Below are 26,789 nucleotides of genomic sequence, written 5' to 3' on the forward strand. Positions count from 1 at the left end.
GTAATGAATCAAATGGACTTAACAGACATCTATAGAACATTCCATCCAAATAGGAAAGAATATACCTTCTTCTCTGCAGCTCATGGAACCTTCTCGAAAATCGACCACATAGTCGGTAACAAAGCAAACATCCACAGTTACAAAAAAATATTAGTAACCACCTGTGTCTTATCAGATCACCATGGATTAAAGTTAGAATTCAACAATAATGCTACCCCCAGAAAGCATACAAAGTCATGGAAATTGAACAGTCAACTATTGAACCATACCTGGATTAAGGAAGAAATAAAGAAAGAAATTAAAGTCTTCCTGGAATTCAATGAAAATAAAGAAACAACATACTCGAACTTATGGGACACTATGAAAGCAGTCCTAAGAGGAAAGTTCATAGCACTAAGTGCCCACTTAAAGAAAACAGAGAAAGCTCACATTGGAGACTTAACAGCCCACCTGAAAGCTCTAGAAAAAAAAGAAGCAGACTCACCTAGGAGGAGTAGAAGACTGGAAATAATCAAACTGAGGGCTGAAATCAACAAAATAGAAACACAGAAAACAATACAAAAAATCAATGAAACAAAAAGCTGGTTCCTGGAGAAAATCAACAAGATTGACAAACCACTATCCAAGCTAATCAAACGGCAGAGAGAGAATTTGCAAATTAATAAGATCAGAAATGAAAAGGGGGACATAACCACAGACACAGAGGAAATTCAGAGAATCATTAGATCTTACTACAAAAGCCTATATGCCACAAAATTGGAAAATGTAAAGGAAATGGATACTTTTTTAGATAAATATCATATACCAAAGTTAAATCAGGACCTGGTGAACAATCTAAATAGACCTGTTAGTCGCGAAGAATTAGAAGAGGTTATCAAAAACCTCCCAACCAAAAAAAGCCCAGGACCAGATGGTTTCAATGCGGAATTCTACCAGATCTTCCAAGAAGATCTAATACCTATACTCCTTAATGTATTCCACAAGATAGAAACAGAAGGGTCATTACCAAACTCCTTTTATGAAGCCACAATTACTCTGATACCAAAACCACTCAAAGACTCAACCAGGAAAGAGAACTACAGGCCAATCTCACTCATGAATATCGACGCAAAAATCCTCAACAAAATACTGGCAAATCGAATCCAAGAACACATCCGAAAAATTATCCATTATGATCAAGTAGGCTTCATTCCTGAGATGCAGGGCTGGTTCAACATACGAAAATCTATCAATGTAATCCAGCATATAAATAAACTGAAAGAAAAAAACCATATGATCATTTCATTAGATGCTGAAAAAGCATTTGACAAAATTCAACATCCATTTATGTTAAAAGTCTTGGAGAGATTAGGGATACAAGGGTCATACCTAAATATAATAAAAGCTATATACAGCAAGCCGACAGCTAACATCAAATTAAACGGAGAGAAACTCAAAGCCATCCCACTTAACTCAGGAACACGACAAGGCTGTCCACTCTCCCCATACCTCTTCAATATAGTACTTGAAGTTCTAGCAATAGCAATAAGACAACATAATGGAATCAAGGGGATTCGAATTGGAAAGGAAGAAGTTAAACTTTCGTTATTTGCAGATGATATGATAGTGTACATAAGCGACCCCAAAAACTCCACCAAAGAACTCCTACAGCTGATAAACAGCTTTAGTAATGTGGCAGGATACAAGATCAACTCCAAAAAATCAGTCGCCCTCTTATACACAAAGGATATGGAAGCAGAGAGGGAAATCAGAGAAGCTTCACCATTCACAATAGCCAAAAACAGCATAAAATATCTTGGGGTACATCTAACCAAGGAAGTGAAAGATCTATTTGACAAGAACTTTAAGGCATTGAAGAAAGAAATTGAAGAGGATACCAAAAAATGGATGGACCTCCCTTGCTCTTGGATTGGGAGGATCAACATAGTAAAAATGGCAATTCTACCAAAGGCCATTTATAGATTCAATGCAATCCCCATCAAGATCCCATCAAAATTCTTCACAGATCTGGAGAGGACAATAATCAACTTTATATGGAAAAACAAAAACCCAGGATAGCCAAAACAATCCTATACAATAAAGGATCTTCTGGAGGCATTACCATCCCTGACTTCAAACTCTATTACAGAGCTACAGTAATGAAAACAGTGTGGTACTGGCATAAAAACAGAGAAGTCGACCAATGGAATCGTATAGAAGACCCGGATTTTATCCCACAAACCTATGAACACCTGATTTTTGATAAAGGAGCTAAAAGTATACAATGGAAGAAAGAAAGCATCTTCAACAAATGGTGCTGGCACAACTGGATGTCATCTTGTAAAAGAATGAAAATAGACCCTTATCTATCACCGTGCACAAAACTCAAGTCCAAATGGATTAAAGACCTCAATATCAGCCCGAACACACTGAACCTGATAGAAGAGAAAGTGGGAAGTACCCTACAGGAGCTGGGCACAGGAGATCGCTTCCTATGTATAACCCCAGAAGCACAGACATTAAGGGCAACATTGAATAAATGGGACCTACTGAAACTGAGAAGCTTCTGTAAAGCAAAGGACATAGTCAGTAAGACACAAAGGCAACCTACTGATTGGGAGAAGATCTTCACCAACCCCACAACAGACAAAGGTCTGATCTCCAAAATATATAAGGAACTCAAGAAACTAGACTTTAAAATGCTAATTAACCCAATTAAAAAATGGGGCACTGAACTGAACAGAGAATTCTCAGCAGAGGAAGTTCAAATGGCCAAAAGACACTTAAAGTCATGCTCAACTTCCTTAGCAATCAGGGAAATGCAAATCAAAACAACTCTGAGATATCATCTTACACCTGTCAGAATGGCTAAAGTCAAAAACACCAAGGATAACCTTTGCTGGAGAGGCTGTGGAGGAACGGGTACCCTCATCCATTGCTGGTGGGAATGCAATCTTGTGCAACCACTGTGGAAGTCAGTGTTTAGGTTTCTCAGGAAATTCGGGATCAACTTACCCCTGGACCCAGCAATACCACTCCTGGGAATATACCCAAGAGATGCTCTATCATATGACAAAAGCATTTGTTCAACTATGTTCATAGCAGTATTATTTGTAATAGCCAGAACCTGGAAACAACCTAGATGCCCTTCAATGGAAGAATGGATGAAGAAAGTATGGAATATATACACGCTAGAGTACTACGCTGCGTTAAAAAACAATGACTTCTCGAATTTTGCATGCAAATGGATGGAAATAGAAAACACTATCCTGAGTGAGGTGTCCCAGACCCAAAAAGATGAACATGGGATGTACTCGCTCATAATTGGTTTCTAGCCATAAATTAGGGCCACGGAGTCTACAATAGGTGAACCTAAAGAAGCTAAGTAAGAAGGTGAACCCAAGGAAAAACATATAGTTATCCTCTTGGCTAAGGTAAGTAGACCAAATTGCCGGTGAGAAAATCAGGATCTTGGGGGTGGGGTGGGATGGGGGTAAGGGGAGATGGGGAGAGAAAAGGTAGAAGGGAAGGAGGGGGGACTTGGGGAATCAGGAGAATTGCGATAAAGGAAAGGTGGATAGGGGAGCACGGAACCACAATTCTTAGTTAAGGGAACCACTTTAGGGTGAGCAAGAGATTTGACCCTAGAGGGGCTCCCAAGTGCCCAACATGAGGTTCCCAGTTAGTTCCTTGGGCAGCTGAGGATCGGGAACCTGAAATGACCCTATCCTAGAGCAATACTGACGAATATCTTGCATATCATCATAGAACCTTCATCTGGTGATGGATGGAGACAGAGACAGAGACCCACACTGGAGCACTGGACTGAGCTCCCAAGGTCCCAATGAGGAACAGAAGGAGGGAGAACATGAGCAAAGAAGTCGGGACCACGAGGCGTGCACCCACCCACTGAGACAGTGGAGCTGATCTACTGGGAGCTCACCAAGGCCAGCTGGACTGTGACCGAAAAAGCATGGGATAAAACCGGACTCTCTGAACATGGCGAACAATGAGGGCTGATGAGACGCCAAGGACAATGGCACGGGGTTTTGATCCTACTTAATGTGCTGGCTTTGTGGAAGCCTATCCAGTTTGGAAGTTCACCTTCCTAGATATGGACGGAGGGGGGAGGACCTAGGACTTACCACAGGGCAGGGAACCCTGACTGCTCTGTGGACTGGAGAGGGAGGGGGAGAGGAGTGGGGGGAGGGGGAGAAGGGTGGGAGGAGGGGGAGGGAAATGGGAGGCTGGGAGGAGGTGGAAACTTGTTTTTTGTTTATGTTTTTTTTCTTCTTTTCTTAATAAAAAAAAAAAAAAAAAAAAGAGGTGGTCCCTTAGCCAGGTGAGTGACCAGCCCCATTGGATTAAATTGTCTAAATGTTGGTTAGTTTAGAATGCTAGGCCTCCACCCAGGCCAGGGATTTAAACTTTTTGACCAGAAAGAAATTAATTCTTGATTAGTGTGCATTTAGTGTTGCTGTGTCATTCTCAAGGGGATCTGAGTTTCAGTCCTACTTCCTCTATTTCTTGGGTAGAAACTGCATGGTTTATTATAGAGAGGAGAATATGCTCAAAACTTCTAGAAGGACTCATAATATGTTATGGTGAAAGGAATGACAGACAAGAGAACAAGCAACTTAAGATGGTGCAGGCACTCATGTCGGGGTGGGATGGATCCTTCACAATGAAATGGATCTCTCTGAGAACTGGACCCAGCTGTCAGCTTACCAGATGGGGTAGTTACAGGGGAGAATGGGGGCCTAGAAAGGAAGGTGAAATTTTTCCTGTATTTGGCCATTGTTATGGATAACTAAGAGTGTAGGGATAAAAAAGGAAGCCTTGGCTGAGTGAAATCTTGAGCAAATGTACATTTTGACATGGACACTGCTCGTTGAAGCCTCAGAGACTAATTAGCCCATGGTAAATTGGTAAAGTCATTATCTATCTGAGCGGGGCTCAAGGATTGGCAAAGCTTTTCTTGGGAGTCTGAGTAAGAGTGTTATGGATGATTGATCAGTGCTTGCAAAGACTAAGGTCTGCAGCTTCCTCCTCCTGGGTGTCTAGAGCCTGAGATTACTCACCTACAGAGTCTTTCCACCAAGACTAGCTAGCACCTTCTCCCATACTCTAGCTAACCAACGGACCGAGGTTACCAATAGCTGAGCCCAGCTTTACTGTGTGTATGTGTGTGTGTGTGTGTGTGATTTCTTCAAACCCTGTCCATCCCTAGTCAGGGTTCCAGAACCTCAGCACAAAGAGCCGTCAGCTAAAGAACGTCAGGCAATCAACAAGCATCTTCCCTGGCAGGCCACCGAGGTCCACCACTGTATTTCAGGAGCTGTCATCAGCCAAAATGGAGGAGTCTACAAAATGGTGTGACTCTGGCTAACAAGAAGAAGCTACTAGTGTTAACACTCATAAAATGATGACGTTTCAAACTGCACAAAAATGGGAGCCCAAAGATATGTAAGAGCATGGTGAGAGGACAGACACTGACAGGGTCAAAATGGATTTGTTCCCCTGAATGCAATGTATTCTGTTCCCAGTGATCATAAAGTTTGCTCTTCTATATGTGTGTGGGGGTATGGTTTTCTTCTTTACCTTTTATTTTCTTTGCTTTGCCCACTGCTGTGGCATAAGGAGAGGGTTTGGTGTCCAGTGAACAAGAGATGGGCCTTTGATGGTTAAGCCTTACTGTTGACTTAATTCAATGAGGAAACATCCAGGAGATTAGTAAAACTAGACTGTCCACGGGGTGAGTGTATTTCCAGAGTATGAATTGGGTTGGGGGAAGGAGTCATTCCTGAATGTGGGTGGCACCATCTATAGGTGTGGTGAGGGGGTACTGGTGGTGGGGGATGGGAATGTAGGGGTTTGTCCACATAGGATGAAGGTAAAAGGAAGAATCTGTGAGCACAGGCGTTCCCTTTCTGCTGCCCTGCATCCCGGATGGGCTGCGTATGGCCTGCTCCCATGATGGGCTGAAAGAAATGCCTGAAGGTTTGAAGTGCCTAAGTTACTCATGTCAGGTCTGTTGTTACAGTGAATAGAAGAACTAACTGGATATTTTATTTTGAGATTATAATATAAATACATTTCTCCTTTTCCTTTCCTCCCTCCAAGCCCTCCCATATGCCCTCCCCTTCCTGCTGTCCACAAAATTCATGGCCTCATTTCTCATGAATTCTAACTGTGCATTTTGACAGGTTTTCTGAGTTTAAAGGCAGGACATAAAATTCAGTCCTCTTACTCTGTGATTGCCCACATCTTCCAATGTTATTTAAAAAATATTTTAAAAATCCATGTATTTAATTAATAAAGCAATGTGCAAGCACTTTACTACTGTGGTTCCCAGTCTGTGGGGACTCTAAAAGACCACCAAGGAGACCGACTCACCGAAATGCAAAAGCAAGGTTCATTGTCTTAACAATACAAGCTGGCGGGGACCTCATCAAAGCAACTGGTGCAACAGCGGCAAGAGGAGATGCCCTGCCCTTCTAGAGGGCATTATTTAAAGGTAAAAACCAGAAAAGTTACATTAGCAGAGTGTGGGGTGACAGGTTCAATACTGATTGGCTCACGTCTAGGGACTTTTCAGAAATTTTATTTTCGAACCTCACCTGTGGCTTGTCAAGTTTTCTTATTGGCTGACCAATGGTGGGGGCATTCTGCAGTTATGTGTACTTTCCAGATGGCTACCCTGTTATTTTAGCCCTAGCCATGTCTGAGGACTGGAATGTTTTATGGGAAATAGTTTGCACAAGACACAAGATGGAGGCAGAGAACAAAATGGAGGAACTTTGGTTCTTCATTCCCCCTTGTTGTATTAACAATAGTAACCCCAATCATGGGTTCCTGACAGTTAACTTAGTTCTTCAGTCCTGAGGGGTCTGTAGATTTGTGATCTCTTGACCATAAGTTGTATTATACTCAGCCTGCCTTTCATGAATTTATTAGCTGGTTAAGAATGCAAGGCCCAAAAGTCAGTAACCAAAGCAGAATTACCAGGGGTCCCAATAGAGTAGAGATGAGAGTGATCAACCAAGGGGAGCTATTAAACCAGGTTTCTAACTAACCCTGCCTGGCCTCACCTTTTCTTTTCCACTTTCCCAGCCCTTCTCTAACTCTGGCCATGTTCTCTTTGATTATTCCCGAATGATCAGTGAAGAAACAACATTCTTCCCCTAGCGCTGCACAGAGTCCACCCTGCTGTAAGAAGAAGACCTAATCCCCTTCTGTTCTGCAAGACTACGTCTGCCAGGAAGGAGAAGGACTCCTCTAGGTGGGAGATGGATTTTTCTATGTGTTCTATAGCCACATCTATGGCAACACATAGGCTGGAGTAATATTGATTCTGGGTTACTAGTGCTGAGATTCCCAGACCCAAACCTCCCAGGCTAGCACCTAAAAGTAGGCTAAGAGTGAGGGCTGTCATAGACTCTCTTATGTCTCCATAGCTGTGAGGGCTGGCTCTATCCTTGCTGCATGAGGTCAAGGAACTCCTGATCAGTGTGATAGGTTATTCTCGGAAGGAGCCTAACTAGTACACAATATCCCCTGGTCTGGTTTAAGACTTCGATATGCACGCAAAGGGGTAAACCCCATGGAGCAGGACCACCAAGTGTGATTGTATGGGAGGAAGTACTAATCCTGTGTGAAATTGTGGGTAGACAGTGAAGAATTACAGATGGAAGCTTTATCTTGAGGAACCTGTCCTATACATAGTCCCTGCCCAGTCACTTGTTCTAGGGAAAGGCCTTGTCTGCTCTATTGCCACCGGCAGTGATTGATGTCAGCCATGGTGGAAGCAGTGACACTAACTTCTAGGTCCTCATAATAAGGAGGAGCTAGCTATACCATAACAGAGGCAGCAAGCTTTGGTCAAATTCGGTTGGGAAGCATTCAGTACCCGGTACGATCTACCCAGCAGATCTAGTAAAGGGTGCTCGTGTCCCATCAATGGGTTGATGGTTGACGTGATTAAGAGGCTAGAGCTGACATTCGCCTGAGTTGGTTGTGGAGTCATTCCCCCTGGATGGAACTTGGGGTGATGGACTGGGGGCCTGAGGTGGATTACTGACCCAGCCGGGTCCTGTTGAAACCTTAATGGCGGGTGACTGGGCTTTGCGGATGGTGAATGTCAGTGCTGGGTTATAGCCAGTGCAGTAGAGCCATAGGCCCCAGGTCTTACCAGTGGTCCAGTCAGCCGTTTTGCCTGCCTCAGTGAATCTGATGACAAGCTGGTGGCAGCGCCCTCCAGCAGTTGCCCAAGGGTGGTTGGGATATTGGTCCTTATCATCGCAGGGTCCACAGTCAACTCGTTTACAGCCTATGGAGCAAGTTCCTATCCCTGCTGTCTTCATATCCCCTGCCCATTGGACAGTAATTAAGTCCAGGCTTGGTTCCATAAGGAATGGGGGCTAAGCACAGAGGAGGAAGAGGAGGCATTGGCAGTTAGCAGAAGAAACAAAATCAGTGGGGCTCAACTCAATTACCATGACAAAGATGCAGTTTTAGCGGATTGGAGGGATGTTTGGAAGCCTCCCACGTCCACGTGTCTCCTTTGCAGTCCTAGTAGTGCACCCAGGTGGTGATAACGTCTACTTTGAGGGTCATTGGCATGGTCATCAGAACAATGAACAGACCCTTCCATCTCAACTCCAAGGTCTTGTGCAGATGAAGATCTAGTCACCTGGCTGGAACCTGTGATATGAAGGCTGGGCCATTGTCAGACCCAATCATGGCCAGGAAGCCACACTTGGGCAAGACTTCTTCAATTAATTTCTCTGCTACCACGTTGGTCATCTCGTGCTTGGTTGGATATGCTTCAGTCCATCCTGAGAAGGTGTCTATGGATACTAACAAATACTTACATCCAATTTTTCCAGGTTTGATTTCAGTAAAATCCATTTCCCAACCAGGTTGAGTCCCCCTCTGTCTAGCACCAGGATTGGAAGGGAATGGTATGGCATTGGTCAATTGGCAGGCGTTTCCCTGGAGGCCTCTCTTTTCCCTTTTGTTCCTCACATCATCTCCTCTCCCACTCCTTCCTTCTTTCTTCCTGTAGTACTAGGCATTGAAGCCAGGCCTCGTATGTGCTAACCCACGAAAGGCCTCGTATGTGCTAACCCACGAACTACACTCCTAACCTCAGGAATACTCACTAGAGTAATTATGTCAGTCCAGATGTCCGCTGTCTCAGCATGGAGCAAACAGAACACGGACAGTCTCCACTCTAAGGGGATCTAAATTTGTCTTAGTAAGAAGTTCACAATAACCCGTGCACTGTAAGGCTGACTCTTAGCATCCTAACAGTCAAATACGATGGCTAATTTCGTGTGTCGGTTTGGCTGAGTCATAGGATGCCCAGGCATCTGGTTAACATTTCTGAGCATGTCTGTGATGAAGTTTCTGGAAGGGGTTGACATTTGAATCCACGGATTAAATAAAGAAGATAGCCCTTCCCAGTGTGAACAGGCGTCATCCAAGCTAAGACAGAATGAAAGGAAAGGGATGGGCGGAGGCAGGAATCTCTCTCTGGCTGACTGTGTGTCCTGAGAAGTTCCTTTATTTAACCAATGAAAGCTGGGCAGGACAGGAACTCCAACTCCTAGGACCACGTGCTACACTGAGATGTAAATCCTCTCACGCTTTCTGCATTCTGCTTCTCAAGCCTTCAGATGCTCACTGCAATATCCAGGGTGTGAGGGCGTGTGTATATGTGTGTGTATACACACATATATGTACACTTTTTCATGCTCGTACCTTCACACAGCAGGGCACCACCTACTGCCCACCTATACACATACATCTCAGTGCTCGTAACTATCTCCTGTTGGGTCTGTTTCTCTGGAAAATTCTAACTAGTATACCAGGAGTACACTCCCAGATGTTCCTTTCTGCTCACTGGTGACTCTGCCATGATTGTACTACAGGTAGTCCAATTATCAAATAAACATTGGGTGGAGGTAGTGGGAAAGCAGATAGATAAGGCAGCCAGGCAGACAGATACCACAGATACCAAGTTTTAAAAATTGAAAAAAAAAATGAAGTTGATAAAAGGGACTCAAGAATACGGAAGTAGGCCTTAGTTGCTACAGTGCTTGCCTAGCATTTGTGAAACTCTGGTTCAGTCCTTATCAGTGCATAAACTGGGCAGGGTGCTACAGACCTTTAGCCCAGCTAAGGGCGTGGAGACAGGAGGCTCTGGAGTTCAAGGTCATCTATGGTTTCACCACGGGTGGGGAGGGGTGGAGAGGAGAGAGAATATGGATCAAAAAAAATCTATGTAGCTAGATTACACCATACAAACGGTAGTGTTCTGAGGACCAAGGTGACCACACCCACAAGCAGACAGGGAGAAGAACATAGCATACAGCACACACACACTGAAAAGCCACTGAACATGGCCTACATTTCTTTTTTTTTGTTTTGTTTATTTATTTATTTTGTTTTTTTTCGAGACAGGGTTTATCTATGTAACAGTCCTGGCTGTCTTTGAACTTGCTTTTGTTTAGATAAATATTAGTTGATTTAAATAGCCACTTGCAGCTAACAGCTACTGTATCAGCACACTTTTTCTATTTCTAATTCTGGGCAGGGTTTCTCCATTTAGCAGTCCTAGCTGTCCTGGAACTAGCTATTGTAAACCAGGTTGGCCTTGAACTCACGGAGCAGGGTCCACCTGCCTCTGTTTCCTGAGTGTTGGCCTTAAAGGTGGGCACCACCACCGCCCTGCTGAGATTTGCTATTCTTAAAATGACCTGGAACTGGGTTCTCCAGGGCAGATTGCTTCGTTTCCACATTATTGATTATATAGCCTTCACTGCCAATCAAACATGGCAGCAATCCACTGTCCCCTAGAAAGACACGCTCTCTACCACCCTGCACTTTGGTTTCTGCTTTCTCTCTCTGATCCTGGCACCTTGTCCAGTCCTTGTCCTCCTGGGCCACGACAGTCCTGTCCCTCAATCTTCAGTGACTGGAGTCTTTCTGCCTGGCCTGTGAGTTGATCATTAGTGAAGTCCTTCTGACTCAACCATTACCTGCGAGGACACCCAGCTTCTGTCCTTCTGCTTGTGGGGGGCAGAGGACCACACCTCAGAAGTTGCCTCTGTTTCTACACACAGGGCCAGACTCAAAGGTTATAAAGAATTTTTCTTTAGACATAAGGACTTTAGGGACAAGCAAGCAGCAGGCTGCACTTCCCCGTGCAGTCATGGGAGGAGCCTGGCCGGCAATGGAGGCCTGGTCACATGGCCTCTCCTCTCTCCAGGTATGCACTATATTAAAACGTATAATTGAATGCATTAATAATGGAGATTGAATTATTCTGTTTTCCAGGGCTGCAGCACACTGAAAACGGGGCACTTCCGGGATAAAAATGGACCAGGATTGCCTCCTATATCTTGAGCATGTGTTGTTATTGGAGTTCACATTTAATTTTATACATGCACATTTCTCTCCAGTGGATTATAAATTTCCTGAGCTTGACATTAAACAATTTTTAGGGAAAGGGTGTATGAGGGAAGTTATTGAGGTTCATTAAGACTGTGGAGAGAAACCTAAATTCAGCCGAGCAGCTCATAAAGGAAACCTTAAAAGGAGCAGTTAGATGGCCAGAGTCCTGACTATGGGTACCGAAGGGGGTACAAGGGTCCGTGTGAGTTGAGATTGTAGCTATTAAAGTCTTCCACGAATTTCCCCAAACTCCATAGATAGAAATAGCTTTTAAGGAAGAGAGATTTTTGTGTCTCTATTTAGGTTTTTGCTTTTATTTTTTTGAATAAAGCACCAACATCAGCTTCTGTCCTGAAATATAATCTGCCTTTTATCTATACCAGGATGACATTCAAATTAAAAATGTATTATAGTTAAGTTTTAAAAGGACTATTTAGCTTCCAATACAGCCAACAACATGAACGGGCAGACATAGGAATACTAAATACAAATGGCTAATAAATGCTACACAGAACATACACAATGTCTTTAAGGAAGATGCAAATTGATGTCACATCACACAGAGCATCAATGAACAGTTAGGAGGGGGATACTTGATGCTGGGTGAGGCCTACTACGTCAGTCATTTGTTGCTGAGTATTAATTGATGCAGCCATTCTCAGAGTTAGCTTGGCAACAGATGAAAGAACACTAAACATGTTCATATCCTTTGACTCAGGATTTCCCTTTATAATTCTATCTTGAGAAGAAGCCAGGATGATGGGTAAAGATTTATGAGCAAAAATTGTCATCAGAGCAAAAATAGATAAAGTATTTTATCAGAATAATTTTGGCTGCAAGTACTCAGAACCTTGGCACATCTGTCTGACAGAGAGCAGATTTAGCTCATGTAACAGGAAGCACAGGGGAGGAGGTGGGCCTCAGGGGTGGGATTCAGTGACCCATGAGCATCATCAAAGGGCTGCTCCATGTATCTGTCATTTTTGGAAATGCCAGGAAATAGGAAGGTGGTATATCCCTAATTCACAATGTCTAGACGAACAGAGACAATCTCTTACGGTTCTGTCTTAGACATGAGGGAGCTTCCCAGCAGCCTTCACTCAGAACTCCTTTCCTAGCTTATGATTGGCTTGAAATGGTCACATGTGTTTCTTACCAGTCACCAGTGAAGAGAACTGTGTTGTTCTTCGTCAGGTCCCTTTCTGGAGCTCCTAGCATCCTCATTTCTCATTGAGACACATGATTACACCATGGCTACTTACATGCAGGAAGAGGACATTGCTGAACAAAACCTTAATTCTTTTTGGAAAGTAGAAATGACAACAAAATGTGTGAATTTGGGGGATTTCAGACAGTGATTTGAAAAACTAGATAATGGTCCATGCATATTCTCTTGAATGGTTATTATACATGTGTTTAACATAGGACAGTGTTCACAGTGTAGCAAGTGCTACCTTTGTCTCCTAGGCTGCCATGGGGTAGGTAGTTAAACAAATGAATTGATATCATTCTCTGGGAAGCTGAGAAGTCTAAGATCAAGCGCTATCTGTCTTATTTAGCTCCTGGTTGACGAATGTCCTCTCATATTACTTTCAATGGGATAGAGACAGAGCAAGAACTCTATAGACCTCTCTTAGAAGGTCAGTAATTCCATGATGAGGGCCCTCACCTTGCTGTCTCACGTAAGCCTGATTACCTCCCCAAGGCCCATCTCTACAGACCATCATGTTGAATGGAAGGGCTTCAGCATATACATTTACAGGCAGAAAGGCAAGGACAAACATCCAGTCCCTCAACAAATGTCTCAAGAGAATAACAGAATAGCAAATGAAAGTGCATCCCTATTATTCATGATCAACCTATGTGTTAGTATACACATAGAGAGCAAGGCACCAGAAGAGATGGTGTGAACCATATACATCCATGTCCTTATCATCCCTGTTATTCATGACCCACCTATGTGTTAGTATACACATAGAGGGTGGGGTGCTGGAAGAGATGGTGTGAACTGTATACATCTATGTCTGGCTGAGTACTGATTTTTATTATCTTCTCTACTTTCTATATTCCTCGTGTACATATACATTAAAATATAAGTTATTTATACAAAGCATATGCCCTTTAAGATAAATGGGAGCTCCAAAATCAATTCTCTATTTCTAATTACTCACTGTATGATCCATATTTAAAGTCGGGAATCTAAAAGACAAAATACACTGCCTTATTTCATCAAGTTGTCTCTCTCATTTTTGTATAAATTGTTTTCAAGTCTCATCTATCTCAGGACAACCTTTAATCCCTGATCTTTCTGCCTCTACCTCCAGAGTACTGGGATCGCCATGATTCCAAGCCACCATGCCCAACTAAGAAGACTTTAATGCCACCTTATGAATTGTTCTAAACAATATTCCACTGAATAGCTGGTGTTTGACTTCGTAAGGATGTAGTCACCTTTGACTCTAGCACCAGTGATACCCATGATAAGCATGGATAAACATGGAGTCCATGATAAGCATGGACTGCTGGGGTGTGGGGATAGCTCTTTCTGAGAACACTGTGTGAGGCTGTGCTGGGTTGATTCCCCCTTAGTCTGTGCTCCGTGCTGCTGCCGCCACACGGACTTATTTGAGTAGGCAACACTTTCAGTCTCAACTCTGTCGTCTATGTTCTAAAGAATATTAGAGGAGTTGGATATGAAAAAAAAAAATCAAGGACCAGAAAAGAGGGCTTTTAGGATGTCCTCTCTAATAAACAGGTAGGGTGACCAGCCACCCCGGTTTGCCTGGGGGCCAGAACTAAAGTAAAGATGTGAACGGTTTCAAAGAGCTTACCATGAGAGAGGCCCCAAGCGAGCTGGGGTGGGTGGGTCACCTCAGCTGCAATCCCGAAAGAACAAGACCTGGAACCACTGAAGCATGACTCAGGGACCTGGAAAACATCCAGTTGGCTTCTGGTTTCTGAGAGCCTCTCTTGGAGCATCCACGCTGTTTCTGCTGCACTGCTAAGGAACGGATTGTTTGCCGCTCTTCAGCCAGGAGCCAAGGGAAGCAGAGAGGCTAAGGGGGCTGGGCGGGGAGCAACATCGGGAAACCCTTACGAAGCAAAGAGGCTAGGAAAGCCCAAAAGGGAGGGACTTTTGTTGGTATCTAGAGGTATCTCCTACAGCAACGTTGCCACTGGAGAAAAAAAAAATAATGCAAAAAACCAGTAAGGATTTGATCTTTCACAGCTCACTTTCTGTTCATCTTTATCCTCACTTTCTGTTTTAAAGAACTGTTGTCATGACAACGCCATGAACTGAGGTTCAACCTCCTTAATGTTTGTTGGTCTTGATGCCTTATTTTAAACTACCAGGGTTTCTTTCAAAAGTCTTGATATTTTATCTTTCAGTCTCTTTAGAAATCATCGCATGATTTTATAGTGCGCATTCCTGATTTGAACACTGAATATTCAACAGTAGAAGCTCCCTAAGCCTTATCTCAAATGCCTATGTCTCAGCTCTAAAGATTATGAATGGAACTATACTATGTCTCTTCAGGGTAGGCAACAAATGCGTTCTCTAGGGTTTTGTTTATACACTCTTTCTATTCTTTCTCACTGTATGTGATTATCAAAAAGGTCAAGAAAAAAAATTAAAGCATGAAATCCTCACAGAGCTAATGATAAAACACAGTCAGAAGTGTTTAAGAATGTGGAGGCTAAACAGCATATTTTAAAAATGAAGCGTTATAATGTGGTTTCCAATCATGTGTGTTCTTGAGAAAAAACTCATATTTAATATTCAAACTTAAGGCTCCAATTCAGACAAGCATATTGAACACCTTTAAACCTATACTGAATAGACAGCCCGACTCAGACTCCAAAGCTTGTAGTTAATGAGATGCAGCCTTTATTTCCTTAATTAGCATGTGAATGCACAGACTTAAGTGTCTTAATGCTTTTGTGCTAGTTGAATGAATCAGTTATTCTTTAGTATTGATTGCGGAGAATCTGCTTGAGAAGTTAGCCAGTATTATTATTTTTTCTTTCTTGCATTCCTTTCCTCTCATTTAGGCCACATGTTGGTTTGATCAGATAAAGAATGTGCCAGAAAACTCTCTGAGATATTTGGGCAGACTAGGTCATAGGCCGCCTAGGAATCACTGTGTATTAGATATGGGACTGAAGTAGCTGAGATCTGTGTTTGGAAGGCTAAGGGTACAATGGACCACTGGCTGTTCGGAGGGGTCATCCTCTGGGCCCCTGCAGCTGCAGCTGCCTGACCTGCAGGAGGTAGGCAGGGACTGCCCTGGATCCTAGAGTCAGGAAAAAAGCTCACCAAAAGACCGCGTTTGAGTTTTCTAAAGATCAAGTCAAATGGGGACCAGTTTTGGCTCGTTTCAGCTCGACACATTTCAGACAAGTTCCTCCTCACTGTAGGCTCTCACTGCTTCGTGAGTTTTGATACCCCCAAAATCGTAATTCTAAATTGTAATGGCTCTTTCAAAAGCAAACCTTCCACTATAGTGGTATATTATTTCTATTTTAATAAATAGAAATAGGAGCCACCTACAGAACAGAACCGAACAGCTTCTGTTTTCAAAGGTTAAAATTCAGGCCGCAGACTAAGCTGTGAGGAAACAAAAGATGTTTCCTTTTATATGGCAATTTGTTTAATTCTTGAGCCCTGTTGGGGAATGGATTGCACTAGACTATTTCAACCAGCAAAAAAAAAAAAAAAAAAAAAAAAAAAAAAAAAAAAAATGTGCTCAAGATCTTTCAGCCAGCTTTCCATCAGTGTGACAGAGTCCCCAAGAAACCCACTTAGAGCAGGAAGGATGTGCCACCACTCAGGGTTGCTAGGATGGCGGTCAATGGTCTCCTTGACCTGCTGTTTCTGTGATAAATACTGTGGGAGAGTCAGAACGAAGCCCAGGAGCATGTCATACCAAGCAGCAGGGTGGAACAGGAGGGCCGGGCTTGTGAGGGTTTCTATTCCACCTGGTCCCCCAGCCATTTAGTCCCAGAGAAAAATCACACAGAGAGTCTACATTAGGTTATAAACTGATTGGCCTGTTAGCTCAGGCTTCATATTAGCTCTTAAAAAATTTATCATTCTAACTTAGAACCCATCATTCTTATCTATGTTAGCCACATGGGTCAGTACCTTTTTCAGTGGGGCAGGTCACATCTTGCTTCTTCAGTGTCTGGGCAGGACTGGGGAGGAATGGGCTTCTTCCTTCCCAGCATTCTCCTGTTCTCACTGCTCCACCTTTACTTCCCGTCTGGTTGTCCCACCTATACTTCCTGCCTGGCCAATCAGCGTTTATTTAAAACATGATTGACAGAATACAGACAATTCTCCCCGCACTAGCAGGGATTTCAGATACTCTGCACATCACAGTCAAGTTCAGAAAGGAACTATCTCCTCATGAGCCATTTTCCTTCTTAATGTAATGTTTCTTGTACTGCTTATCACTGTCGATGGCTGCTGGGTTTTATCTTAAGTTGGTCACGTGCTTTTCTCCTGTGTCGCAAGCATCGGATCTGTACATCCACGTACCTGTTAGCTTCTGCCCACTTAGAGATTTTGGAGAAGAGAGAACCTCTGTTGAGAAATCACCTTCTGTGGGCATCGTCTTAATTGCTAGTTGAGTTAGCAGGGCCTAGGGAACTGGAAGCAGTGCTGGCCTTAGGCAGGCCTGGGCTGTGTAAGAAAAATGGCCAATAAGCAAAGTCCTCCTCCAAGGTCTCTGCCTCCGGTTCCCACCCTGGTATCCCTTGATGACAGACTAAATCAATTAGCAATTAAGATGATGCCCACAGGAGTAACAGGAGGGTGGGGCAGGGTAGTAGTGACAACTATAGGGGCCCCAATACTGGGGGCCACAGGTGGGCCTAGACTGTTTAAGAGGGAAATGGAAATATTTACTTCAAAAACAGTTTAACATTATAGCTTAGAACTTAAATACTTACCCCATCACTTAGAAAGTTTTTCACAGGACACGGCTACGTAGCTTCCTGGAGTAGGATGTTGTGTTTTAGTAGTGTAGGTGTCTTACTTGAGGTCTTCAGGTATGCAGAAAAATGGTAGAGACACCTGTCACTCAACAAGAAGTTCAGCGGGAGGACTGTGAGCTTCCGTCTGAGAGGCCCAGACACGATGAACCAAGCAGTGGACTTACGGCTTGAACAGGATCAGAAAGAAGTGCATTAAGAGTGAGCTGGGGTTTGGTGTCGTGTGAGCTGTGGAGTCTGAGGAAAGAAGACTCTGACGAAACACAGCGGAGAAATCCTGGAGAGCTCTTTACTGGAAGTGACGAGTAAACACGTGGCGGTGGCAAGACCTCACAAAGTCCTTGACTGGCCAATGTCTTTTTTTGTTTTTTGTTTTTTCGAGACAGGGTTTCTCTGTGGCTTTGGAGCCTGTCCTGGAACTAGCTCTGTAGACCAGGCTGGTCTCGAACTCACAGAGATCCGCCTGCCTCTGCCTCCTGAGTGCTGGGATTAAAGGCGTGCGCCACCACCGCCCGGCGTCACAATGTCTTTGCAATAAATAAAAGATCAGGTAAAATTGAGATGTGTACATATCCGATTGACACAACCATACTGCCTAGAATCTACCCCATAATTTCCTTAGTACCCTAAGGAAAATCATAGGTAGATCCTTCTCAAGAACATGGTATATGTACATGTATTTATTTTGGAGTTTTTGTTTTCTTGAATAGGAGAAACCAACATGCAAAAACTCATGTGAAAATTGAGTAGACACTTGATAAACCAAAAACCAGAAAAGTCTTTGAAACACATTTTGAGTGTGTTCTGTTTCTTCTTGCAGACCCAAGGCCTCCACAGAAACCATCCACGATAACTAGAAGAAGCTTTCTAGTCTTCTGTTCCTTCCAGCAGACTGAGCACGAGTTTTAGTGGGGAACAAGGCTAAATTGATGATCTGAGTTTGAAAACCAGTAGGTCACAGGAAAAGAAACATTAAGAGGTTTGGGTTTGCCTTGCTTTAGAGCCGCTGAAGCAACTGCGCCCTCTAGCGGATACTGCAAAGTCATTCCTGCTTTCTTGGCTTTGTCCTCAACTTTGGTACTTGAAGTTCAAAGTCATTCACAACATATCCCACATTCAAAGGTCTCCCAGGTGTGAGTAAAGCAATTAATCTCATTTTGATGATGAACATGCCTATTGGAGGCTCATTTTCTCTCTTAGTTATATCAGAAAAATTAATTAGGTTCATATTTTAAAAACTTTACATATTCTAGAAAAAAGTGGTCCCTAAAATATTGCAAAGAAGGACACTATCCATCATTTTCTAATAAAGGCACACGACTCAACTCACAATGATAAATTAGGGAAGCTGTCTGCCTGACCTTCATTAACCATCTGCTACCTGGGATTCTGATTTTCACAGAGCTGTAAAAAATCTATTTATTCTATTTAAAGCCATTTTGTCATTTCAAAATACATCTGTTTGATCTATTTTGCCTACTTCTTTGAGGAAACAAGTTGGGGCCTGAGGATGAGATGGTTTGCTTTTGTTTGTTCCTTCTATCCTTTTACGTCTTGCCAGAACACACCTTACCTCGAAGAGAACTCCTTAGCCGTCAGAGCTGAAAATCAAGCGTTTTAGTGCCTATGCTGTGGACTGCCCTGTAGCGGGATTTGTTCTTCCCCCAGATGATCATAATGCCTACTTTTGAACATGTTGACGACATTATGGTCCAGTCTCCTTTGTACCGTTGGTTCTGATAGACTGTCAGGTTATTTAAGTCCCTTTATCCTTGGATTGGATCATGGCTGATCAACTGTAACACATGGCAATTGGATCGTGGTTGATCAACCATGACACATGGCAATTGGATCGTGGTTGATCAACCATGACACATGGCTGTTGGATCATGGCTGATCAACTGTGACACATGGCTATTGGATTGTAGCTATCAACCGTGACGTACGGCTAAAAGAGGAAAGGTATACAAAAAGAGACATTAATCATCCTGAGTTTATTTTATGGACAAAAACGAATGGATGGTTTATTTTAGTGAGAGAGACCAAGGAAGGAAGAGAAAGCAACAATTAGGATTAAATGTCCCTAGCAATCATTTTCTAGGTCTTTAAATGCAGACAGCTGATCTTATTTGATTAAAATTAAGGGCTATTTGGAAATGAAATGGAAACAGCTGGAGATATTGTTGCCGGCGTGCAGAGAGAGGATTTGGTTAATAGCAACGTCTATGTGTGATTGAACCCTGTGAGTATTAATGTGGCTGCCAGAGAGAACAAATGCACCCACAAAGTCACCTTGGGGCTCTGAAAAGCTCAGGCCATCTTGAGGCTTTGAAAAGTCTCTAGATTTTTAGGATTGGAGGACTGGTATGTTCTCAGTAGCAAGGGCAACTTAAAGGCTCCCCAAGGCCCAGATAACTTCCTTTCCAAGACTTCGTTGTTCTTACAATTTCTCCCTTTTCACATCGCCTTAAACCCTCTTTCACGAGAACCTCATTTGCCTCATGGATATCAAAGCCTCAGGAGGATTCCAAAAACCTCTGGGATGTTAAACTGGTTTCTGTCATTCACAAGTGTGTGTGTGTGTGTGTGTGTGTGTGTGTGTGTGTGTGTGTGTGTGCATTGCTTGTGCGTGTGCGTGTGTGTGCATGTGACTAGGTGAACTGATAGAGTAAGTTTGTATTGTAAGAAAGAATTTTATACATTATGTAAAATCATGACATGATGAAAAATTCCGTAGCAGTTCATTTTTTTGTTCTTTCAGTCACAGGGATTGAATCCAAGGCTTTGCCCATGCTTCATACAGATTTTAAGCACTGTGAGAAATATCAAATATGAGTCATTTCTACTACATACTGTAAAATTGTGTTTAGGACAAGTAATTCGACTCTACCTACTGCCCCCACACACCTTGTAGAATTTTTATATGTATGTTTTAAACCCCACCCCCTAGTAGACAAAGATCTATTGCTGTATTCGAACTTTTTTCATTTCCTGTGTACTAATTCTTCTCAGACTAGCCAATCAAATTAAGGTTCTGAGGCCGGACCCCAGCCAATAGGGAGAGACACAGTCACTATCAGAATTAGAATAAACCCAACTCTCTGGGCGCTCACTCTTCAGAGCATGCCCAAGTTCACCTTGTCCAGACCCTTCAGTTGGCGGTGCTCTCTTCCTTTGCCGCACAAACTTATTTCTTGCACCATTGAGCTGTACTCCAACCCTAGTTATGCTCACTGTTACAGAAAAAAAAACATCTGAAGTACCGTGTACGTTCAGACAGTTCCTGGCTTGGTTGCATTGACATCCTTGTTATTCACACGTACACAGTAACTCTGCTGACTGTGGTACCTGCCCCCCTCTGCATTTGAGGAACCCACTGAGAACCTAAAATCCTGTATTATAATGTCCCGGACACTCAGAGGTTAGCAATGTAAATCGCACTCTGGTCCCACCAGCTTTGTAAAGGCTTTGCATAGCAGAGGGCACTACAAAAACACATTGCTTCTGTGTTTTTTCTAGTCCCTGAGTGGAGACCAGCCACGCTCAGAGAGTGTGTGAGAGAAAGGGGTGGGGACTCTGTAATATCTCTCATCAAGTTATCACAAGGCTGCCCCCTTTAGCTAGAGACATCCCTTGCTGTCTCCTGTGGTTCCACTATCCCCAAATCCCGATTATTCTTCCCCACCTGCCTCACCCTTTCAGGTTGGGTTCTCTTTCCCTTTGCTTACTCTTTGCAATTCTGTGTGTCTGAACCCATGGAAAAATGACACTATCTCTGCCCTGGCCAGGCCACCAGGGGCCTTGTTCATAGCCTGGGTAAAACTCAGTTCTGGTTTTCTGGAAGCAGGATTGGGGAAGGAAGCATTAGAGACCCCAAGGTTTGAAGAGATGGGTCAAAGTGTGCACTTGGAAATGACACTTTGTCAGCTGTTCGCTTGGACTTTCTGCTCTTTAAGTGATAGAGATGCTAAGTGATTGGAGCTGCTCGTGTGGTTCCCTCACAGACTACAGACTGCACGACTGTCCCATGTGAGCTACCACTGAGAAAACGGGCAGCTCCAAGAACTAGGTACCAATGGTGGAGATAATGCTCTGTGGCCGTGCTTAGAAGCAAGGTGTCTAAGACTCCTACCATGTGATGAGTTTGGCTTATCCCCTGGCAACACTTTGTTTGCTGCTTTGCTTGCTTGATTTTGAGAGAGCGTGGCTTTGCGGCCCAGAGTGGCCTCAGTCTCTTCATTTCCCTGCCTCAGTTTTCCAAGTTCTAGGGCTCTAGGTACATGCCATCATAACCAACTATTATTTCTACTTTTTGTGTGTGTGCATGCGCATGTGCATGTGTGCATGTATGAGCAGGCCAGAAGAGGGCATCAGATTTCCTGGAAATGGAGCTCTAAGTGGTTACAAGCCACGCAACATGAATGCTGGAGACCAAACTCTACTCCTTTGGAAGAGCAGTAAGCAGTCTTAATTGCTACAATGGCTTTTCAGCCTCATTTCTCTAGCAAGGTGCATCCTAAATGCAAATCAAGTAAGTGGAGTCACAAACCCATTTAATTGAGTATTGCTTAGTAAGGAGCTGATCATCCTGGTTGTGATCCAGGATCGACTCATAGAGCAAATTCTTCCTGGCATTTCCGCTGAGTTATTGGAAAAATTAGCACTTCCCCCAAGTCTAGAAGATATGATTCATTTTAAATTTTAATATTATTTTAATAAAATTCTTTCTCCAGATAGTGATTATTCATTACAAATGATTCAGCGAATGATTTCATTTGGCTTCAATAGGAAAAACATTAGGAAAGTGATTGTAATAATAAAATTCCATCCAGGCATCCAGGATGAATCTCTCCACCTTTTTTTTTTTCAGATAACATGTTAAAAAATAAATAAAGTTGAATGCCAGCCTGAACTGGTTCTCAGATTTGCATGTAATATTGTGTGGTTAATAGTCGGGTTCCCTATGTGCATGGGGCCAGCAATGCAGAAGGCACCCTGGGAAATCTGCTATGATCTAAGCCATGTGCACTGTCACATATGACTGAAAGATAAGCTCACCAGAATGGGAACACAGCAGCAGCAAAACTGACTATAACTTCTTTGTTGGGTTTACTTTGAACCCCACCCTTTACTTGACTGAAATTATCTTTAACAGGGTGATGGATGAGGGGCCCCATAATGGTGACCGAATCCTCAAGAGCAACCTCATCTGCACCTCCTTTTAACATTCTTTTTTTTTTTTTTTTTTTTGGTTTTTTGAGACAGGGTTTCTCTGTAGCTTTGGAGCCTGTCCTGGAACTCCCTTTGTAGACCAGGCTGGCCTCGAACTCACAGAGATCCGCCTGCCTCTACCTCCCGAGTGCTGGGATTAAAGGCATGCACCACCACCGCCCGGCTCCTCTTAACATTCTTGTGAGAGTCCTTGGTCACAGCCAAGGCTATCTCCTCTGCTTCCTTTAAGAAAAATCTTCAGGACTGAGCTAATGTCTGTGATATGTTGCAGTTAACATTTAATGGTGGGGGAAGGTAAACCCCACACATTTGTGTATTAAGAACAGGTGAAGAAAAGAGTTTATGTTCCACGTGGAACTTCTTCAGGTCCATGGGGAAGATGGGTGTCCTCAGCTGTACAGTGCCCTGCATAGTCAGTAACTTCTTTTTAAGCTTATACATAAAAGATCCCCAGAGTTTGTTAAAAGACAGAAAAAAAATGGAATTAACAAACACTTTTCATAATTTTCTAAAAAGCCAATACAGTTATTACTGAGGAATTCCAAGATAAGGGCATGTCAATCATGGCCTCCCTTCTTACAGACTCCTAAGAGGAAGTATCAAGTCTTAAGAGAATATGCATCTTTAAAGGTGGGTATGGATTTCAGCATTCCCACAAGACCCTGTATCCCCATTCAGATCTCTCCCTTCCCTCCCCTGGTCTCACATGTACCCTGGCTTGAAACTTCCGATTCCTCTGCTTTCCTTCCCAAGTGCTGGGATTCCAGACAGCACATCTCCTATTAGAAGAGTTATTAATACACAAATGAGGACTCGGATTCTTCAACCTCTTTTCAAATTCAGCAGGTGGTATGTGTGTGTGTGTGTGTGTGTGTAAGTGTATATGGTGTGTCTAAGTGTATGTGGTGTGTATATGTGTGTGTGGTATATATGTATGTATATAGTATGTGTATGTGGTATACAGTGTATATGTGGAGTGTGTGTATGCAGTGTGTATATGTGTAGTATGTGTGTATGTATGTGGTGTGTGTATGTGTAGGTGGTATGTAAATGGAGACCACACATTTGTTTCCAGACCCGAATAATCACACAGAAACTATATTAATTATAACACTGCTTGGTCAATGGCCCAGGAATATTTCTAGCTAGCTCTTATATCTTAAACTAACCCATTTCTATTAAACAGTGTATCACCATAAACTGTGGCTTACTGGTAAGGTTCTGTCATTTTTCTCCTTCAGCAACTACATGGCATCTCTCTTTGACACTGTTTACTCTCTCTACATATCTTTGTTTGGGTTTCCTGTTTGGCTTTACTCTGCTAAGCCATTGTCCAAAACAGCTGTATTCATCAACCAATAAAAGTAACTCATATACAGAAAGACATCCCACATCAGTGGTGTATATGTGTGTGCATGTGATGTGTGTAGATGGTATGTATATGTGGCATGTGTGTGTGTGTGTGTGTGTGTGTGTGTGTGTGTGTGTGTAGGTGGTGGTAATGAGGTTTGAAGGCTAAGTTTCACTGTCTGGTTGACTAGGTTTGGACTCATCTAGAAGACCAGCTCTAGGCATGTCTCTGATGGCTCTTCCAGAGACATTTAACTGAGGAAGAAGATCCACTTTGGATGTGGGCAGCATCTTCCCATGGACTGGAGTTCTGAACTGAATAGAAGCAAAATGAAACAAGCCGAACAGATGTAGTTGTATCAAAGAGTTCCAAAATAGCTTGGAATGGAGTATAACAAAGGTTTAATTATTTAGGGATAAATTCACAGTAAGGGTAGTGATCCACAGTCCTCTGCGTGTGCTGAAAACTGGAACCAGATCCAGCAGAAAACGGGCTGGTATCTTAAAGGCTATTGGCTGAAGGAGTTTCCACAACAAACAAAGGAAGTGAATTTTTCTCTCTCTCCTGATCTGGATGCAATGTGATCAGTGACATGTTTTCACCACCATGTATTTCCTCTATAATGAATTGTATATCTTCCAGCTGGGAATTGAAATAAGCCATTTTTTCTTAAGTTGCTTTTGCTAGGTGTCTTGCCAAAGTATCAAGAAAAGAATGCATAAAGTTTATGGATACATATGACAAACATAACATCTCCTGGTTTTTTTTAATGAGCATATCCAATGCCAAAATGCAACCTAAGTCCCAACATAGAATTATGTATGTCAGACATAGTGAAATAAAACATTCAATTGAAGTCATACTTTTTTATGAATTTATTTGTGATGCCTTATGTAAAAGTTCTGTTATTAAATATATAATAATACAGAATCCATTCATTAGCAAAGACCATTTATTATAAAAGTGAAAGAAGATTTTATTTCTGTTTGGGTAAAAGAAAAGCCAAGGATACTTTAAGGTGTTTCTCAAAATTATTGGAGCCTACAATACTTCATGGGCAGAAAGATATTTTCATATGAGACTTAGACAAGATGAAGGAGTACAGGTAGACAGCTTATGACCCCTTTAGCTTGGACAGGTAAGTCTTTCCACTGTAAACCTGACCATGGAAAATCACTGCTTCAATAAGCTGTCAGCACTCTGTTCATAACTACTATGCTGCCCTACCTGGGTCCTCCTTAGAGTCTGCTGTTTCCTCATTCTGAATCTCATCCTTATCGGATGTTCCTAGTGCTTCCTAGAAACTCATAATGGATATCAAAGCAAAGCCCATGACTGGAATTAGAGGCACGTGACTCCAGCCTCAGAGGTGCCCTCTTCCCTGTGCAAGGAGCAGAGGTGCCCTTGTGCCGTCACTCACACACCCTCCTCAAGCCTGTTCTAGTCCTCCCCCCCCCATTGCTCTGTGTCTCCAAGCAAAGGAAAGTGTCAACTATCAACACTAAGGGAATGATGCCCCCAAGGCAAGGACTCAATTTTCCACTTGCTGCTCCTGTCCTTTCTACTCTTCCTGTGCACTGATGCAGTCTTCTCTTTATCTCATGCACATCTGGCCTTCAGAGTTTCCTTTTCCATCCATTTTTTCATAGCTTATAGTATGACCCAGCCTCTCCAATCCAAAAATGGCCTTCTATCCATCCTGTTTTTCCTCCAGCTGCCATTAACCTCACCCCTTTTTCCAGCTACTATTTCTGAAGTATACTTGACTCGCCTCTATTCCTGTCCAGTGTGGGTTTGACTCCTACCACATTACTGATGCTACCATGAATGAGCGCACTGATAAGTCCATTCCTGATGGCGAAGGACACTCCAGTTTGTGCTAGGTATCTACTCTAGTAGCCGTTGGTCTCTGATCAAAATCCTTGAAAGATAAGCTCCTGGTAAGCTGCCCCCTCCCCAGAATGGTGGGACAGCTGTGAAATGATTAGCTGCTTGCCCTGGCTTCTGTATACCTGCTTATCACCTTGCGCAGGGGAAGTGAGGTAGCTCCTCACATAGCTGCAAATTCTGGAGAAATTAAGTGGTTTTCGCCTTCAGAAGCCCTTCTCTAGCCTGCTTCTGGGTGCACATCTCAGATTTGGATTAGAGACTATGATCTAAATTGAGTTTGATGGTGTTTTTCTGGTAGTCTTGGACCCCATAACTCAGTTACTGGGAACAGTGCTAGGCACTGGGTGAAATTACCTGGTGCAACTGAGAAGGAAACACAGAACAGGCAACAAACCTGCTTAGGAGTTTATGGGGGCGGGGGGGTGTACAGGCCTGGTGAAGGTCCATGTGCAGTGAAAGAGAGGTCTGAAGATGTTGCCTTCAGCTTTTAGGAGCTGCCTAGCACATGCTCACAGGGGGATGGCATGGTTACGTCAAACGCAAATGATGGAGCTCACACGTGGGCACAGGGGCTCTCTCAGCTGCGTCATATGTAGATGATGCAACCATGCTGCATATGGGTCAAGTTGTGTCCTTTAAGATTCCTAGGGCCATTAGGCACTTCTGCCTGAGGACTTGTCTGCACATGAGTGGTCCTGGAACCTGGAAATGTCAGCCATGTTGTGTGGCTGAATCATTACATTCCATTCTTTTGTTTATTATAAAAAATTGGGAGTTTGGGGTTTTTTAATGGGTAGAAATGGAGTGTTGTAAGGTCTCTCAAGACTGTTTTTTGCTGATTTTGTGGGCAATAGGTTCTGTTATTTTTTTTTTATCAGCA

The sequence above is a fragment of the Microtus oregoni genome, unplaced genomic scaffold, assembly GCF_018167655.1.
Source record: "Microtus oregoni isolate MIOR12 unplaced genomic scaffold, Mior012 000038F_ref0000394, whole genome shotgun sequence".
Taxonomy (NCBI): domain Eukaryota; kingdom Metazoa; phylum Chordata; class Mammalia; order Rodentia; family Cricetidae; genus Microtus; species Microtus oregoni.